Source organism: Pezoporus flaviventris, unplaced genomic scaffold (genome assembly GCF_033815535.1).
Source record: "Pezoporus flaviventris isolate CSIRO_AGI_PZ_B2104156 unplaced genomic scaffold, CSIRO_AGI_Pfla_v1 ptg000041l, whole genome shotgun sequence".
Lineage (NCBI taxonomy): Eukaryota > Metazoa > Chordata > Aves > Psittaciformes > Psittacidae > Pezoporus > Pezoporus flaviventris.
In genome coordinates this window covers 9,970,484-9,986,841 of record NW_026892589.1, presented here as the reverse complement: position 1 = coordinate 9,986,841, position 16,358 = coordinate 9,970,484, and the positions used below count along the sequence as shown (strand labels likewise).

Genomic DNA, 16,358 nt, shown 5'->3' with positions numbered 1-16,358 from the left:
TGTAGAATAAATGAAAGGTGAGAATACACTATGAGAGAAAGATATTCTCTTGTCATGGAGAGGGTATTTATGGATTGGTACAGGAAGCTGATATTGCTGTCATTCTGTGGTAAAATGTAGGATTTCTATTTCTCTTCCTTGTCCTATTATTTACATGATTTTTTTTCACCTGATGTCTGTCTCTTTCAAAGACAGTTTAAGATGCTATGATATCCTTCGTGGGAAAGCTATACAACCACACAGAGCACACTAGGAAATACTCGCATCATCTTGACTTCAGCTGGGATACAGCCATTTTGCAGGAAAAGCTCTGCTGAAATGTTCCTGGCACAGAAGTGTGTGTATTTCTAACCTTCCTACAAACTATTGAGCTGTTGCTAAAACATGTATCAAAGTAGCTTCTCTTAATGTCTATCTTAAACCTTTGGAGAGCTGAGCACACCCTTAAGTGCTTTAGCGCTCTTACCTGGATTTGGTTTCAGTCATTCCAACTGCAAATCACACCTGATAAGTAGCTGATAATTATCCCAATTTTATAGCTGAGTAAATGCTGCAAGGATAGAGTTGTTTAATTTTCACGTTTCTGTGTGTCTGGTTTGTATTAGCATGACAGCTGAGTGTCCAGCCCTGAAATTCTGACTGATTCTATGCTATTGCCATACTTCTGAGAGGAAGCAGCGCTCTTCTGTAACAGGACATAGCGCACAATGTAAAGCAAGCAAAAGCATTTACTCAAACAACGGCTCATATTGGGCTGCAAGTAGACTGCAGAAACTTGTCCATAATGTTATAGATCAAAAAAAAAATGTTTCAGTGGACATGATAACATGTCACAGGCAAATATAGTGTTACAGGCTTTCATTACAGGCTTATTGATACATTAGACTTTGCACTGCTCTGTAAAGCAACTTCAACTTCAGATAAGGAGCTGAAAGCATAGTGCTTAATCACTAACCATTCACAATTCTGTTTCCTTTGGCAGTTTATGTAAAGACAGTTTTACTTCTTGCATTGGTTCCTAAGCATCTTTAGTAGTATGTTGGATAAAGCACTGATAACACAAAGAGCTAATTTGTTTCAGTTGCTTCTGTGTATATTTTGATTATGAAGACTTTTGCATTAACTTAAAGACACAAAATGTTATAAAAAAAGAATACAAACCCAGTTGCTTCAGTCTTTGTCAGAAGGGTGTATCACAGAGAATGGAAGAAATTAGCAAAAAGTGAGCATAACTGTTCTGCTGTAAACCACTACTGGAGGTATTTTGTGGTCCTTTTTCCAGGGAAGGCTAAATCTTTGAGTATGTGAGATGTACTCCAAATTTTGAAGGAAGGACAAAGGATTAAGAGCAGGAAAAAAAGATGGAAACTTGCTGAAATGTTTACTTGTAAATTTAATGTGTAAATTTAACTATGTTGGTGTATTTAGCACAATTCAGATGTATGTGTAATGTAAAGTAATTCTGATAGTCTAGGAGAGGCATTTTGCTTCTGTTGCTCATGTAGAAGCAAGGACACTGTGTACTGTTAAATAATGAGAAAGCCTTCTACGGGTTCCAGCCTTGCAGCGTGTTCGACAACTCTGAGACACTGTCCCTGGGACAAAAACACACAAAAAGGTTATTTACTGCCTCTTCTTGCTTCAGTGTTATATGCGGGCTGCAAATCTCTCAGAAGTATAGCCAAAGCCTACAGGAGGTTACAAACCATGGCTGGATGGAAGTAGCTGCTAGGATGTTTGCTGAGCTGGCAGCTTTAATTTTGCACCTGAGCTGCAGCTGAATTGAAACCCAGTTCAACTTCTGTTTCCCAAGCTCAACTTTGAGTCCAAAGTGGATTTATTCCAAATCATAACTAGAGGCCCTTATAATTCATGTTTTCCTGACAAGCCTGAAAACTATCACTTCTGCTCTTCTTTTTTATCACACCCCAAAATGTAAACCAGTGGAAAAAGGCTGGTTTTCCCTTCATTATTTTTCTGAGTTTCAGATTAATTTTGAGAATTAGATAAATTTGATAAGACATGCCTTTTGGAGGAGGCACTGGCAGCTGTAGAAGTTCTGAATCAGCTTTCCTCTCCTTTTGGAGTATACATTCTTTTATTTATACCAACTGAATTTGCAGCCAGCTGCCTGATGACAAGAGATAAAGGAGATTCATGCCTTAGTGTATCTGAATTCTGGTGAATTACGAGGCATAGTATAAATTATGTTATTGAAGTCCTCAATGTGCCATACTCAGTCTTGGTTTCAAAATAGTTTTACTCTAGATCGTCAGTTAACCTATTGCTTGGGGAGATCTGCTATTATGTACTGGATTCTATAGCGTACATATACAAAGGAAAATTTGATGTTCCTACCCTAGAAACATAAGGCTTCTATAATGTTTCATGTTTATTAATATATGTGGGGGAAAAATCAAGGCTGAGGTTCAAAGTGTATTAAAAGAGGCTGAGCATCTAAATCTCCTGGTCTGCTCTGAAATAATCTTCAATATTGGTACACTCCCCATCAAATAATGATTTTGTTATTTCTTGAAGCCATTTATTACAAAAGCAGCCTCAGATTAGGTAAGGATGTAATTCTTTATGCTATATAAATTGCATAACATGTAATAAACATTTACTGTCTTGAGCTCTCATGTCTTGAGCTCTCATGTCTTGAGCTCTCATGTCTTGAGCTCTCATGTTCGTTTGTGATATTTGCTAAAGCCCATATATTGCTATTCCGTTCCATTGTGATCTGAAAGACTAGACGGTGCTCAAAGCAGAGTCCTGATCAAGAATTGCATGAACTGCATCCCTCTCCTTCAGGAGGCACCATGATTCAAACACATCCCTCTGAGTCAGAATTCCCTCCTTGCTTTGCTGCTGCTCTTAGAACATAGCAGTTTTGCTGCTGGTCTGTGCTAGTGACAGATTACAACACCTAACATGCAAATACTAGCTGACCTGTACTGGCCACTGAGAAAGAACCAAATGAAAGTGAATTAAAAGAACTAGGGTCCTGTATGAAGGTATATAGGCCCAACCTTCTTGTCTTGAGGTAGTCTGATGTTCTGGGGGTATTTATGCTTGTAAGAAATTCACTTCACTCCTCTTCATTGTCATTTTCCGTACATGAATCTCCAACCAGAAACAGTTCTCCTTGGATGACTCCTATTGTTTGATAGGAGCTTGACTAGAGGAATACATGAAGTGAGCTTTTTCTGCTTATCTGCATATAATAGGTGCAGGTCTGTTGTCATGAGCACATATTACCTGAAACCTAAACCTTGATCAGCTGTTGCAGGTGTAGAATATAACTTATGCTTTAACTGACTTAGAACTATACCATCAAGGATTATTGCAAGTTTGCATCCACTTTAAGAACAATATCTACAAAAAAATCAAAACAAGACTCAAATTTGGTACAATTTCAGGTCATAAGTAGATCTTCAGTGCAGTACAGTCCTGGGTTGTATTGACTAATGACTATATTAGTCATAATGACTAATGACTTCATCATGACTAATCAAAGCAAGTTAAGATAAAGATGCTTCCTATTTTACTTCCTAGTTCCTGTAACAAAAAAGTTCTGGAAAATTGTTCAAGGCTAAAGTCCCAATTATAAAAGTACTAAATTCTCAAAGCAGTAGCTTGTTATTCTTGCTCCCCTTCCTGCATCCCTCTTCCTCCAGGAGCAGCAGTCTTCCAGCTGCCTGATGCTGTGTAAAAAAAAGCCAGGGTCATGTAGATGTCACTACTTTGCTCTGTTACTTAGTTCTTTGCATGCTCCTTGAGGTTGCTAGAGTTCGGTGTTTGACTTTTACCAATGTGCTAATTACAGAGGAATTTGAGTATCTTCAGCAGTCAGCTTTCTGACAGCTTTCATTATTGCAGCCGTGATATGTAATTGTAAGATTTACCTTAGTAAATCCATAGACAGTCCATCCCATTATCAGTCTGTATGCTAGATGGAATAACCTGATATGTGCCCTTTTAAAGAAAAGTACTAATGGACAGTGTAAAACTCCCCACTAGGAAATGATGAAATCGTGAAAGTTAGGCTTTCACATGAAATACATTGGTAGAGTATGAAATACTGTAAAGATTCTAACAGGTGAGATGAAAATGCAGTCCCATGCCTATCTTTCAAAGTTTTAGGAAATAGTTAAAGTATTTTCTTAGCTTTGTTTTAATTTTCTCAATTATCATTTTTGGTTTTGTTTTTTTTTGAGATCTTTGTGTATTTATGGGTTATGCCGGAAACTGCATCTGTTCAACTGAGAGCTTAATCAAACATGCTGTTTACTAGTGCAGTTTATAGGATTACTTCTTTTTTGGATTCCCCATCTTCTCTGTGTTCTTATGAAACGAGCTATATTGGTTAATTTTTCAGATCTTACATGCACCTGAAAGCAGTACCGCACAGCGTCTCCTCCTTTGGAACCTGGCTACAATGATCTCAACAGCATGTATGTGCACTTGGTAGCCTGTAATTCTCCATCCTTTCCACATTGGGAAGATGCAATAAACTTTACAAAAAGTAGGGCTTACTGGTTCATAAAGAATTTGAACCATAAACTGTTTGTTTCTAACTTCTGTACAGTGGGCAGCACAAACTACTTCCCAGTTCACAGTCCCTGTGGGGTTTTCAGAGTGTGCACTTCACACAGCATTGCCTGTAATATTTTAAGAGATTACATATCAAAACTTCTGTTGTTATCACTGCAAACAGCATGTCTGCACCATTACCTGGTAGTACGCTTTTTGCTCAGCAGTCAATTTTTACATTTTTTTACTTTATTTTTAAAGAGAAAGTACAAGAAGGTTTATATACAGCTCATGAGTTTTCTGTAGAAGTCTGTTTCATTAGTAGGCTTCAGATCTATAAAGCCTTGTACATGTGCTTCATTTTACTTGCAAGTGTCATCTCCTGATTTTTGAGGTGATTATTCCATCACTGAAGTTCAGTGTTTGCCAGGTGCACAAATCTGAAATGGTTTTCTTAACTTTTTCATTGAATATATGAGACTGGAGCTTTTGCAATAAAGATTTTTAAGAAAACATCCACAAACCAGGCTGCAATCTTTGCAGAAAGTGTTAAATTCAAAATAATCTCTTCACCACCATATTTAAATACCAGATGCAGTAGCTTCAGGATCAGACTCTTGTCAGCAGGAAGCATTGCTGTCCATAGACACTATTAGCAGTAGACTGTTCATGAATGTACATGTTAGAAGATTAAATTTTCTTGGCAAGCAAGGTAGCCCAGGGGTTAAAAGCATGTCTCTTGGAACATCTGCATGCTGGTGTCCTTCAAGTTTTAGCATGCTAACTTCAGGATTATGCCACAGATTAAAGAGTTTTATTTTACCATCAAAGTTCTATAACTAGAATCTCTTGGAATAGGAAACATGATCTGTTTTGCTGACTGCTCTGGGGGATTTCTTCTTTTCACAGGTTTGAAAATTAATATTCTTTGACATTCACTTTAAATTGAGACCTGATATCCAGTAAATCAAAATAGAGATATAAATTTGATGTGCGGAAATCAAGATTAGTTTAATGTTTACTATCTTCATGCAAATTGGATTTCTCTTCCTGTCTACAGAGTGACAATTTCAGAGGTATTCCTAATGTGCATGTTGACATCCTACAAACTAGATCAAGATTTTGACTAATGAGTGTTTGTTTAATGCCTGTCAGTTCATACATATATGAATCTTTTATGCATTGTTAGTTTAATTTGCTTTCTGTTTCACTATGTGAAACTATAATATTTCTACTTTTATGTCAAAGCTTTTCCCTGTAGTGACAAAAAATACAATGTATGTTGATGTATCTGATATGTATTTATTTAATCACTTCATAGCTTCTTTTCATTGTAAGCAAAATGTTAAGACTGAGATTATAATTTCTGGTTTGTTTTTTTTTTTAAAAAGAAAGGCTAGTCATAAGCATAACTATCTAGACTGTGAATTGAAAAAGTCGCAGAAATTTCCACAAGCAAGCTGTGGAGTTCTTAGCAAACTCTTCTACCTCTTCTCTGTATCTTCATAGGCCATTCTTCCATACTGTCTACCTTCAGTTCTACATCTGCAGCCTTATTGTCCTGCTTGCAGGTAAGCGGAATCACAGGTACCAAGCCGCTCAAAGCAGCTCTCAACACATTCTACCCTAGAAAGGCTTGTTAGACACACAGACTGCAAGTGATATGCTGATGACTGATTCTGCTGTCAGTTCAGATCTCCATTCAGCTAAGGCTGGGCCCAAGGTAATGAACCTACTCAGATATTAAGACAGTTTAGGTGTTCCTGTGCCATGTATCTGGAATCAGAAGCTTTGGGAAGCTTGTTGTAGATACACCTGAGCTGGCTTTGTGCATGTGTATGGCTGTGTGCCCAAGCTTGTAAACTTTCCAGGAAACAGCCATACTGGGGGCTGTGTGCAACACACAGACTGGCCTTTTGAGAGTTACTGAGGTTTGGAAGCAGTACCGTACTGAGATTTCTGTTACCTCTGGAGTGAGATTTGCTGTACATTCTGACAGTGCATAATAATAATATAGTGATACAACAAGTCCTGAATATGCAGTGGACACTGTGCTATTGTAAATGCAGCTAGTATTTTAGAAAGACGTTTTTCATACATTTGCACTACAATTAAAATTATGAAAATAATTGTAATAGAGTTCCTTGAGGGTAAACGGGTAAAACAGGATTTGCCTTGTTAATAAGGAGTAAAAAACCCAAACAAACCCAAACTAAAACCAATCACCAACAAAAAACACAGACATCCAAAAGCAAGAAAAGAAAGAGCAAGCTACCACACACCATTTTCTTCTATAAAAATGTGGGGTTGGAAATGTATTTGTTTGAAACCAAGCATATATATGTCAGATTTGTGATATGCAGAGATATGAGTTTGCGCAGGATGTTTTCACATATTAATATTTTCTGTGCTGGCACAGAAAAGACCATTTACTGATCCAGATCTCAGACTATTTTAGAAAATGTGCAATTAAAAAGGGTGTGTGATGGGGGGAGGAGGTAGAATTGCTGGAGTGGAATCACTCTTACTCAGATTGCTAACCTACTTTTGAAAGGTGGAGTCATTTACTGCTGTACCATGGCCATCAGCTCATTAATGAAGCTAGGAGAAAGAACCATAAACACTTCAAAAAGAGATAACTTGGTGGAGTTCCTTCCCTGTTACCATGAACTAAGAAGGAACAACTCCTTACAGTGAAGGAAGAGTAAATGTGCAGCCTTGAGAGCCCTGTGACGGAGCAGTATATGAGACACAACAGTACCGTGTCATCAGTGAAGGTTTCTGAGAATGTACGGGATTGACATTATCTGGTTTAGACTTTACTCACTATGCTGTTTAGCTATTGCTGTTAAGCTGTGCGCCGGTACATAGACTGTGGTCGTGCTTAGGTATCACTGTCCTTTCCTGAGAATTGCCTATACTATTATAAAGCATAATAAGAGGTTTGATATGATGAAATAATTTTGTCTTGGATACTGCATGCATTCTGTTGTGCAGCAGTTGCTGTGAATTAAGTGGAAGTTCTTTCTAGTATTTGAGCTGGATCTTCAATGAGGGTAGGCAGCTGCTGCTATGAAGTCAGCAGAGCTAAGCCAGTTTGAACAAGGTAAGGATTTGGTTCCGTACACTAGTAGTAGACACAAGTGATTGCTGATGTATTTGAACTATGAGAGTACTACCTGCTTACTGAAGGGGCCTATAGAAATAAGTTTTGTTGTACAAACCAGAGAGGAGAGACTCTAATTTTAGATACAAATAGCAAAAAATTAAAAAAAAAATCTAATATTGACAGCAGGAAATCTTTTGTTGTACAGAAATGTGGTGAAAAGCCAAACACATCACTCAGTGGCTGATATGGACAAACTACTGGCTCAGTGAAAAATTGTGAGCCAGTCTGTTAATCAAAATGGTACATTAAGTGTCACTTAGGAAAATTGAAAAGTAAATACCTAGACACTCCTAGTAATCTAATGGTTCTTTTAGTGTAGGTGAATAGCACCACCTAAAACCAGGCCCTATCACTCCATATTTCATTCACTGGATACAAGTTCTCTTGATAAAATTCTATATGGAGCAATCTTATGGCATAAAGACATAGAAAATGATGTAAGAGATCTTTCCTTGATTTATTTTTAAGTTAAGCAGAAACACAGGCTTGATTGAGTGTGGATATCAAGTGGGTGTGCATCATCTTCAGGCAGGTCGAATGATATTTGTAAAGGGTGCAAGTACAAACTGGATGTCTCAATACAGCAAAGCCATGGATGCAATAGCTAGGCGTGTGATGGCATGCGTGATACTCTACCTGATGATCAAAAGGGGAGAGTGCTTCTTGAAGCCAAACCAACAGGTATATCAGTATTGTGAGGACAGCTGGGAGGGTGTGAAACACTAAAAGGACAGGCACACACAGGTGGTTGTGGATGTACCCCACTGAGTCCCCAGACTTTAGAATATGAACATAAAATGTGTCCAAGAAAGTGCTGCCTTTCCTTCATCTCTCAAGGGGAGCTGATGTGCCCATACAGTGGCTGGATACTTTAACCTGATCAATAGAGCTAGGCTAATTTGGGAAAGTTTTGGTCTTGCTGCAAACTCAGAAATGGCAGTTCCTTTTCTGTGAAGCTCTTTCAAGGCCACAAATACTAGATCCTAACACTGTTAGTATCAAGTTTTTTTCTATGTATAAGAGAGGAAGCATGGTCTTGTTAAGAATGTGGTTTATCTGTGGGTTTTCTGAGAGTGCCTTTTGCTGCTGAAATTGAGATAACTGTTAGGACAGCATTTCTATTTCTAATACCTTGGGAAAGAAGGCCCATAGGAGTCAACACAGACACCAGGATTAGAAAAAAAAAGTTAAATACAGTACTTGAATTTCTGTAGCTCAGCAATTGACTATTGAGGGGACTAGTTTTGGACAAGGTCGACACTTGAGCTAAAAGGCATGGCACTGTGTGAGTGTATCAGTGCAGTGCAGTTTGTGAGGGTGGTAATGGGACAGCTTCAACAGCAGCTTGTATCAGACGGCATTAATGGACAGATTCTGATGTGTAGCAGCTACTGTTAATTTCCTATTACAGATTTTCAGTACCTTTTAACTTGTTACACTTACTTTTGGCTATAATCGAAGGACTATTAATCACAATAGCTAGTTACAAATTTTTCTTGTGTTTGCAAGAAAACAAAATACAGTTAAAGATATGCTAACATGTATGTTCCAATGGGCTTTTTTTTCTAAACTACAGCTTTCTAGGCATTTTCTTTAAACCCTCTCTTGTGGATGGACAATTTCACCTTTCGTTTTCTTCCTAGCCTCTAAATGGCATTTTCTTTGCTGTGGGCAGTGCAGCAGCTATGCTCTGCTCTACTTGTCATGTCCCATTTGCTGCCACCCCAATCAAAAGCAAGTGATTTGGCACATCTCTGAGACAGCTTTTTTAAAAAACAATGTTCCAAGGACATAACTAGACACTGCCATTCCTGGGAACCAGCCTGCCTTTCAAAGCCCATTTGCTTTATTTTATGTGCTGCTTCCTGTTCTTTTCACATTCTCCTCTCTTTTGTCTTTTAAGCTTGAACTGTAGAGATTCTCAGGAACAGATTATAACTTTCCTCCCAGGTGAGATCAAAGAGGGTCTGTTAGAGGCCTGGTTGTCTCTTTTTCACTTAAAAAAAAAATAAAAAGCAAACTTTCCACCATCTGCTAGAGCCAGCAGATGTAAATACATTGTAGTGTATGGTAGAGGATCTAAGGTAACTTTCTGAAGCTGTTTTCAACACCTTCCTCTGCCCTTGATAGTTTATTTTAAAGGATCTGAATGCAGAATCTGAGTTTGTGGATTATGGCAAAGGAATCAGTGGGGTAGGCTCTTGAATTCCTCATTTCCAGCTGCTGTATTCCTGTTGAGATACCAAAGCACATAAACAAACTGAGATCTGATTCATTAAAAAACAAGCAATGCAATCTAACTTCTAAAAGGTGTTCACTGAAAATCCCACTGTTAAATTCAGAATAATAGGTCGGTATCTCATACATGCAAGTGTTACATAGGAAAAGTTTTATAACTGCGTTCCTGGAAGTGTTGCCCCATTTTATCTCAAAATCTAAAAATTTGCAGTGTCAAGGTCAGCTTTTACAGTCAGGAGAAGGTAATGGATACAGGGTCTACTCATTATCAGAACCTCCATACAAAATTGATCCCCTTCTCCTACTTATCATTTTTCAGCTTTCCCACTGCCTTTTTACTTTCCTTTCATCTCAGCATTCTGAATTTGTATGATGTGTTTTGGTTCCATGTGTAATAATTGGTGTCACACACCAATACAGCTGAATTAACTGGTTTCTAGTCCCAAATGGAGCAATCAGAAGCATGCACTTAGTTGCTTTTGCTAAAATAGCCTTGTGTTACTAAACCCATAGCTGACAGCTATGGCAATAGTTAAAAGAAGGGAAAAATATGGTCACTGGATATGGAAGTCACTGTAGAGTCTGTATGTTGGTTCTCTACAGGAAAGAGGAACAGGAGATGGCAAAGCTCCCTTATTGTCAGCATAAGAACTTAGCATGGTAGCATGGAGACTTGAGCTGGGGGTATGTGAACCTTCAGGAGAGAGACTCAGGAGGGGAAGAAAATCTGCAGTAAGACATGGAATTTTGCCTTCAGCTGCAGAGACTTGAACAAGTATTTGAATTTAATGTACAAAAAAAAAATGGAGTTGAATAAAAGAATTGGAGAAGGTGGGAAAAGACAGAACAGCAGGAGCTTAAGATAGCAACAGATTCTCAAGATGGCTTCGGGGGGGGGGGGGGCGGCTGCATTACTACACTTATTCCTCCCCTGTCATTAGAGGCCGTGCGTGTGTATGAAACATCATTTCTCTTAGAGCCATCCTTAGCTAGCAGCATTTGTATGACTTCCACAAAAGATCAAAACCAAGTTCCTGTGGACTTCATAAAATCCCAGGAATGTCTCCTTTGGAAGGGTCAAACTCTACTGGGGAATACTGGGGAAAGACAAGATAGGAGCTGGGTTTAGATTTTTTGTTCAGCTGTTAGTCTGTAGGAGTGCAGCAACCTAAAGGCTGTTAGTTTGGTGACTGAAATCTTGGGCATGAAGGGTTCTTCCTCCAACATATGCCACTTCATCTAATAAATTTGTAATTATTCTTAGCATCTTGCTTGGTCGTCCAGTTCCAGAAGGGCAAAGCACAGAGAGGGCCAGAAGAACTTACAGAAATTCTAAGGAAAGTCTTCTAATTCTGGAGAAAATTATTATAGCAGCTGAGAAATACCACTGGGGTGGTGGTAACTGTGTGGGGTATTGTTACCTAAGAATATTGCATGGAGATCTTTGTTATGCTGGAGGCTTCATCTAGGGTAACAGGCTTCATAGCTGAGGTTCAGTTAATACAGCAAATGATGGTAGCTGTGATATAGACTAGATACTGGTATTTTTCCACGTTACCAAAATGTTTATGACCGAACTGCGCATTATAGCTTCAAGGCTTGCAAACGTACATGATGCTTTGAAGAAAAATGTAGTGTGTGAATTCCTTCAATGTATATACTGCCAGATTTCCCCCTCAGGTATAGACTCCTGCATTTCTTCATTTGAGACTTCTTTATCACGTCGTACACCAGACTGCATCAGACAGTTACTTCAAAGTTTTCTTTCTTGCACTGCACTAAGTTTGTTTGTTTGTTCTGCAGCCAAATGCAAAGCCTTCTCCAGCTGAGGAGAGTTTAACTGAGGATCGTCCTTCTGAACCTTCCACAGAGATTCTGAAATGATGCACTGCCATACATGTGGAATAAGAGGTGAGAGAGCACAAAAGATTGTTATATGCTGGTTTTGTTTGGCATCTGGTGAAAAGTGGATATTATTTTATTCAGCATTGAGTTACTTAATTGGTGTATCCTGTCAGTCTCAAAAATGGCAAAGGATCATACTGTGTATGGCATGACTATCCATGGTTTATAGCATCAACCTTGATGTGCCTCAAAGCTTCCCTGGAGAATACTTGTAGTAACTACTTAAATACACTTCTGGGTAATCTGTTACTGAGTTGGGCAAGGATCACCATTGTATAAATTCTGGGACAGAATGTAGAGAAGCCAGTTTTACTTGTCTTCTGGGTGAAGCTGGTAGAATATAGATGTGTTTTTCTCTGTTTCTGGATTTCTCTGAATTCTTAACTGTATAAAGGTAGTAGGATTACCCTGTGTATACCTGAGAACAGGATTTGGATTCCATAACTTTTTAGACATACCGCTAGATTGATCCTCTTGATATTAGTTTGTGGGATTGCTTTTATCTTATGCAGTACTCTTCACATTAGGCCTCCATGTGGCTGGTTATTAGTGAGACGATGGTTCATGGAGCATATGTCCTAAGGGGAGCCTGGGATTTCTAAGTGGGTAGTCTCACAATAGCCAAAAGAAACCAACTATTGCCTTTGTGTCCCGCTGTTCACTTAGCTGAATATAATTGCTCAAGTACAGAAAGGCTTTTCAGCACAGTTTCCCTGGGTTTGGGGTGCTGCACTGTGACTAGTCTTGTGACTACATCAGCTTCTGTAGCCAGTAGCAAACATGAGAATGGTGCACCCACTATTGCTATATCCCTTTGGTCTCAGACCATGAGACCAGGTACTCAGCTACAGCTGGACTGACTGGAAAGTAGGGTTTGGCACAAGTCCAGGCTGAAATGGGTTGTTCATGCTGTCCTGCAAAAACATGTGTCATTGCAGCATCTATTTCTGATAATATAAAAATTTATATTTATGCAAAATGTTGGCTGTTCTAGTTCGAATAAATCTGTATGAGAATGTGAGTAAAGGAAAGGCACTTATCAAAAGCTCACTATGAAAGGAAGTGTAATTTTAGTTGCCATTGATACTCATTACTAAACTAGTGATAAACTCATCTGCTTAGGAAATAAATGTCAATGTACTTTTGTAATTTAAATGAGAACTTGTAATATGGAAAATATGCTTCCTGTTCAGATCCTTGAAGGTTTGCTTTGAAATAGGAGTCCCCTGTGATGTCTATTTCATTTTCTTTCATTGTTCAAGTGTTGTGTCACTGATGACATCTCTGCTGAATGCCGCCCAATTATAACATTGAACATCTGCACAGGGACATTATACCTTCCCAGGGGAATTATGGGAAACAAGCACATTGGTAAACAAAAGAGTAACTAAAATTATTTGTAGGAAATTTAGTCTTTAGTCGCTTTGTTGGCTGCCAAAGGTTATGGCTTACTAACAAAACATTTTTGCCTTTTACAGCTAGATCAAACATTAAGGGAAAGAAAGCTTTTATAATAAATGCAAGGGAAAAGTTATGGTTTGCACTGTACTTATAAAAACAATTTCCATGGGTAAGTGGGTGTTTGGTGGCAAATTGCTGTAAAATATGTTTGTAATATCCTTACTACCACCATATAGGGCAACTTTTAATTTATTCTTTCTGTGCAGAAAATTGAAATCTACTAAAATGCCCAGGATTCCATAAGATAATATATAGATGTAAATGTCATGTATTCAGTCTGAAGCTAAAGCATATTATCTTGGTGCCAATGTTCTGGGTATTTAACAATTCACTTGATGTTTTAATTCCAATTATGGCTTTTGTGGTCAGACACTGAAATGATTAGGCACAGAATTCCCATGCAAGTCAGTGGGAATCTCATGTGTGCAAGTTTTGCAGGCTTGGGGCCATAACCACATGCAGGCTATTTCCAGTGCAGCTTTCGCCAGAATCCTTTGTATTCAGACCTTTGCAAGGAGGAGACTGAGGACACAAGTGGTACCTCTTTGTTTCCCAGTGCTCTTTGGCACTGGGGCAAAAGTGTGGAGGGAAGACAAATGTATAGTCCAGTCAGTCCATGCTCCAGGGACCTTTGAATATTCCGAAAGACCTGCAGTCATGGCAGGATTTTGTCTGTCTGGCAGTGTCTGTCCTCAGCCCACCCCTTCTTCACTGTTTTGTCACTTGAGTTTCAGACACTTCTCCCAGTCTTCCTTCTGCTCTATCACTTTCCTCTGGTTTTCTTTGTCTTTCCTTCTAGTTTATTCCCTATAAATTGGCAGCATTAGAAAACCTTGATCATCTGACTTGCTGCATGCTGCATCACACAGTGATACAGACTTAAGTTATGTATGTGTTTTCATAAACTGTTATGTCTGTTTGGACTTAAGACTGGAAGAACAGGAACTGGTGACCACTGCCTAAGGCAGTGGGATCAATTCTTGCTTGATCATTAGGAGCTGCTTTATTAAACCTGACTTTTATACGTATCTGCAGTGGAAGCTCAATACTTTCAAGAACTGGTCTCCATTCACATTTTTTCTTCATCTTTCTTTGTTGGATTAATCAATAGCTTGCTCCCACCCTGGCAGTATTTCAATTGTTGAATTAGTTTGATTATTTTCTTTCAGTGAATACTGAAATGATCTGCAAGTATTATCCAAAATACTGCAATTTAAAGTCTTACTGTAATGTTGAGGACTGCAGCTGAGAAGCATTGTTCTTTAATTCTTGCCGCTTAATTTTTGAGGGATAGAGCTGTTAAAATGGGGGGGAGGCATTCTGTCACACAGGAACTGTTCATTTTTTCAAAATGGATAAATATTGAATATCTTTTGTTTTATCTCAATCTATCTGTCTGCAGCTCCTGCTCCCTTCCTGCCCCAAAATAAATAGACCTGTTGTTGAAATAAGAGAAAGTATGTTTCTATATCTTCAAAATAGAACTAAAAATACCTGCTTGACCTGTGGGTTTTAAGGCAGCTCACAGCTGTAGTTAACACTACCCCCCCTGCTGAGATCAAAGTCTGGCCCCATCCAGCTTGAAACACTGCTGTCAGTACCTTGTTGTTAGGCAGAAAGTAAGAGAGTGTTCCCCTCTGCTGTGGAAAAGCAATGTTTATTTGATCTTGGGCCTCTTCTGAATAATTTTGCTAAATCTAATTGCTCTTGATGTTTAGCCCAGTACATCATGGGCTTTTTCAGAAGTAGCTCTTTATGCAATGGGTGAAGCATCAGAATACAGTAAGGACCACTTCAAATATCTCTCATCAAGGCAAAGAACTCTAGATAGATTACTGCAGATCAATCTGTACAAACCCTGCATAAACACTGAAGCTCTTTTAAGTTAAAATGTGCTTAAAAAACCCTTATGTTATGAAAGGTGAATAACTAGTAAGAGAGTTATGTAAAAAAAGATAGAGAGGTCTGGTTAATTCACTCGTTCCTGTCAGCTTATGATGAAACAAAACATATGATTAAAAATTGTATTTATTAGCATACATTAACATTTTATGTTCCCAAAATGTAAGCTTCCTGCATGTCAAATGCCAACCCTCTTCCTAAAAGTGAGGCATGGTTCTGACATGAATGATGCTATTGCTGCTGCATTTTGCTTGTTTGAAACCAAAACACTTTTACTGATAATTATTGTGAAGGACTTTGCAATGGGCTGTGACATTTGGTTGCTGTTCATGCTTCTGGTATGCAAATGATTTGCAAATTTTTCTGCTCATACGTAAGAACTTTCAGGGTGAAACCATAAATGAGAACAACAACAAAGTAGAAATTTCCTTTGAAAGCAGAAAAAGTAAGTGAGCTTTGCTGATGTAATACCATACTGAATGATAGTACACTGGGTGTTAAGCAAGGATGATTTGTACCGCCTCCCTTAACTGTGAGACTGGGAAATGAGGGTCCTCTTGCAAAGTTCATTGCTAGTTTGATAGATGACATAATCTCTGTATTAAAAATCTCTCTTCTTGACACTTCAGACACCTCTGCTTGACCTGTATATGTGTGTGCATGCTTGCAGCAAGGATGATGTTCCCATGAGTCAGTCTGAATGCAGGAGGGTGCTTTAGGCATATGCAGAGCACAGACTGGTGGGAACCAGATTGTCACCCTTGGGCAAGAGGAGACCAGCTGCTCAAGCACCATTTGTTTCGTCCTTTCTATTACTTTTGCTGTAGCCAAGGAAGCTGTTAAGTTAGGTGTATAGAGTTGACAATGTCTGGGGAAGAGAGTTATCGGGAGATTATCTGCAGCTGTCAGACCCATTTTTTAATAACTGTAGAAGTAAAAACACCATTAGTAAGGGCTTTTGGTTCCACCTCACACCTTCTCCTTTGTTGAGACAGAAGCAGGCTCATCCCCTTCCTGTCTTTTTTAATTTCCAATAAAGTGTTGGATGGCAACAGCCAAGAGTACAGAAGAAAGAGTGGGGCTGCTTTGAGGTCAACTTCAGTTTTCTCTCCATTCACCTACACAAAGCCATTTAAACACGCTTGGGCCT

General features: G+C 38.7%; 1 long non-coding RNA gene across 2 annotated transcripts in view; it reads left to right on the top strand.

The window, feature by feature from the left end:
* The window catches only part of LOC133275890 (uncharacterized), a 141,488-nt gene that overhangs the window by 23,124 nt on the left and 102,006 nt on the right, over nt 1-16,358 (top strand). For both annotated transcript variants that reach the window (XR_009745723.1, XR_009745722.1), the window contains exon 2: nt 11,744-11,851. This is a non-coding gene — a long non-coding RNA (uncharacterized LOC133275890). The remainder of the gene's footprint in view (nt 1-11,743; nt 11,852-16,358) is intronic.